Here is a 3,891-nt window from a genome sequence, read left to right on the forward strand (position 1 = left end):
TGTAGTTTTCTTCACTCCCTCCCAGAACTTCTCAAGTCACTGTTTTGGAAGTCGGGAACTTGAATTAGACCAAAGGAAGACAAAGTAGGGAGGAAGCAGCTGGGCGACTTTGAGAAAGAGAGCGAAAGAAACAGTATCTAACGTTGTTTATTTTCTTGAGTTCTGTTTTGGATGGGCAACCTTGAGAGTACTGAAATGATGGAGGTGGAGGGAAAAAAAATTGTATTCCAAAATTTGACACAATTTTATTTGCACTTAATGCATACAGGGTCCAGTCTCTGAAAGTATTTGTATTGTAGCTATCTACAACAATAATAATAATAATATTAATGGTATTTTATAAGCTCCCCTCTCGGGGTGGCACCTGGAGGGTTTCCAGTACTCTACCAGTCTCGACAACTGCAGGGAAAGTCGAACAGAGGCATACCCATTCCATTCCTAGCTTGGGCAGTGGCTAGCGAGTGGAAGGCCATCTGCTACATGCGCTTAGTACAGTACAGTGCTCTGCACACAGGAAGCGCTCAATAAATACAATTGAGTGAATGAATGAATGCTACAAATCCAAACTCCCCCGTGCCGGGCAGCAGCGGCAGGGGAGAGAGTCGAGGGCGGACCGCGGCTCGAGTTGACGGCGCGGAAGGAGGCAGTGGTAAACCACTTCCATATTTGTTCCCAGAAAACTCTAAGGATCCACTACCAGAAGGATTGCAGATGGAGGTGAGGCGTTCTGAGAGAGATGTGTCTTGTGGCGTTGCTAAGAGTCGGAGAGGACTCGGCAACATAAGGCGAGACAGTTTGTTAAGTGCTTCCTCTGTGCCAGGCACTGTACTAAGCCCTGGGGTGGATACAAGCAAATCAGGTTGGACACAACCTCGTCCCATGTAGGGCTCACGGTCTCAATCCCCCTTTTACGGATGAGATAATTGAGGCACAGAGAAGCCTGAGGCCCCACGGCAGACACGCGGCGGAGCCAGGATTAGTACCCATAACCTTCCGACTCCAGGCCAGTGCTCTGTCCACTACAGTGTGGAAGAAGGACCGGAGAGGGAAGCGGTGGGGAAGAGCGATGGTATTTGTTAAGCACTCGCTATTGTTCTAAGCGCTGGAAGTCTGGCCTACTCCTGCCCAAAGACACATCCAACGTGAGAAGCAGCGTGGCTCAGTGGAAAGAGCCCGGGCTTTGGAGTCAGAGGTCATGGGTTCAAATCCCCACTCCGCCAATTGTCAGCTGTGTGACTTTGGGCAAGTCACTTCTCTGTGCCCCAGGTCCCTCATCTGTAAAATGGGAATTAAGACTGTGAGCCCCCCGTGGGACAACCTGATCGTGCTGTAACCTCCCTAGTGCTTAGAACAGTGCTTTGCACATAGTAAGTGCTTAACAAATACCATCATCATCATCCAACTCTAGGCATTCAATCCGTCATATTTATTGAATGCTTACTGTGTGCAGAGCATCAGCCTATTTATCTCCTTCAGTCCCTCTATCTCTACCAATGGACACACTCCACCCTCATCCCACAGTACTTACATACACAGCTATAAATGATTTAATTATATTAATGTCTGTCTCCCCTTTAGGCTGTAAGTTCATTGTGAGCAGGGACTGCCTCTACCAGTAAACAGTAAATGCTAGAGTTATAAACAGTAAATAGAGAAGCAGCATGGTTCAGTGGAAAGAGCGCGGGCTTTGGAGTCAGAGGTCATGGGTTCAAATCCTGCTCCGCCAATTGCCAGCTGTGTGACATTGGGCAAGTCACTTAACTTCTCTGTGCCTCACTTCCCTCATCTGTCGAATGGGGACGAAGACTGTGAGCCCCCCGTGGGACAACCTGATCACCTTGTAACCTCCCCAGCGCTTAGAACAGTGCTTTGCACATAGTAAGCGCTTAATAAAAATGCTATCATTATTTTTATTAGTCATAAACAGTAAACGCTTCCCAAGTGTTTAGTACAGTGCTCTGCACAGAATAATCACCCAATAAATATGATTGAATGATTAGTTTGAGATTCTTAAAATGTTTGATTCATAATGAATGGAGTGGAGAAGCATAATGAAGTGGAGAAGCAGCGTGGCTCAGTGGAAAGAACCCGGGCTTTGGAGTCAGAGGTCATGGGTTCAAATCCCGGCTCTGCCACTTGTCAGCTGTGTGACTTTGGGCAAGTCACTTAACGTCTCTGGGCCTCAGTTACCTCATCTGTAAAATGGGGATGAAGATTGTGAGCCCCCTGTGGGACAACCTGATCACCCTCCCCAATCAATCAATCAATCAATCGTATTTATTGAGCGCTTACTATGTGCAGAGCACTGTACTAAGCGCTTGGGAAGTACAAATTGGCAACGTATAGAGACAGTCCCTACCCAACAGTGGGCTCACAGTCTAAATGGGGGAGACAGAGAACAAAACCAAACATACTAACAAAATAAAATAAATAGAGTAGATATGTACAAGTAAAATAAACAAATAAATAGAGTAATAAATATGTACAAACATATATACATATATACAGGTGCTGTGGGGAAGGGAAGGAGGTAAGATGGGGGGATGGAGAGGGGCACGAGAGGGAGAGGAAGGAAGGGGCTCAGAACAGTGCTTTGCACATAGTAAGCGCTTAACAAATACCATTATTATTATTATTATAATGATCTTGCCGAACAATAAAAAGGGCCTCTGTTTCTTCATCTTCTATTATTCCTGGGCTCTTACAATTCCTTCAGCGATCGTTAAAGTTGAAATCAGCAGCGGGAGATGAAAACAATCAGTGGTAAGCCTTTTTAGGTGTGGGGTACCTGGTTTCAGGAAGGAGACAGCTGTAATGCAGGAATAGAACAGGCTTAATTTGGGGAGTGGGAGGCTTGGGGAGGGATTATCTAGGATTGCAGGTGGGTCATTTATTCATTCAATCGTACTTATTGAGCACTTACCATGTGCAGAGCACTGTACTAAGATCTTGGAGAGGACAATACAACAATAAACAGAACCATTCCCTGCCCACATTGAGAGGGCTGTGAGGTTCCAGGTTTGGGTTCAGAGCATAATAATAATAAAAAATAAAAAAATAATGATGGCATTTGTTAAGCGCTTACTATGTGCAAAGCACTGTTCTAAGCGCTGGGATAGATACAAGGTTATCAGGTTGTCCCACGTGGGGCTCACCATCTTAATTCCCATTTTACAAATGAGGGAACTGAGGCACAGAGAAGTGAAGTGACTTGCCCAAAGTCACACAGCTGACAATTGGCGGAGCGGGGATTAGAACCCATGACCTCTGACTCCCAAGCCCGGGCTCCTTCCGCTGAGCCACGCTGCTTCTCTAGTGTCTTAGGCACTAGGTTTTCCATTTTGATGTGGGCCAGAACCATAATTTTGAGCGGACATGGGTTCATTCAAACCTTAGGGCAGGTTCAAGGAAAGTTCACCCAAAAACTTGGCCCGTGTCCCCCGAAGGGTTCGTGCACTTCAGTGAAATGTTAGCTGTGGAACCGAGTCTTGAGATTTGAGTAGGGAGGAATATTCAAGCTAGTCCAACTTAGCCTGGTTTCGAGTTATTTCCAAAGTTTTGAGATTTTCTTGGGTCATCCTTGTTTTCTCAGAAACTGAACTAGGGCATTAGAGGCTGGATCTCCATTAGCCAAGTTATCTAGACACGTCAAAATTTAAATTCAGTCACCCAGATATTTCAAACCGAAAAGAGATCACGTCACCTAATAATAACTGGGGTACTTGTTAAGCGCTCACTATGTGCCAGACACTGTACCGACCGCTGGGACAGGCACAAACACAATCAGGTCGGACACAGTCGCCGTCCCACAGGCTCACGGGGAGGGAGGCTAGGGATCGAACCCCAGTGTGACAGGTGGGGAAACTGAGGCACAGATAAGTTAAATGACTC

The 3,891-nt window shown here is 46.2% G+C and overlaps 1 non-coding gene across 1 annotated transcript; it reads left to right on the forward strand.

Annotated features, from left to right (window-relative positions):
* The first annotated feature begins 346 nt into the window (after positions 1-346).
* On the forward strand, positions 347-484 carry LOC119944355. The gene has a single exon (XR_005455843.1). It is a non-coding gene; the product is annotated as a small nucleolar RNA SNORA7 (small nucleolar RNA).
* Positions 485-3,891: the final 3,407 nt, after the last annotated feature.

This window comes from Tachyglossus aculeatus, chromosome 22 (assembly GCF_015852505.1).
Source record: "Tachyglossus aculeatus isolate mTacAcu1 chromosome 22, mTacAcu1.pri, whole genome shotgun sequence".
NCBI lineage: Eukaryota > Metazoa > Chordata > Mammalia > Monotremata > Tachyglossidae > Tachyglossus > Tachyglossus aculeatus.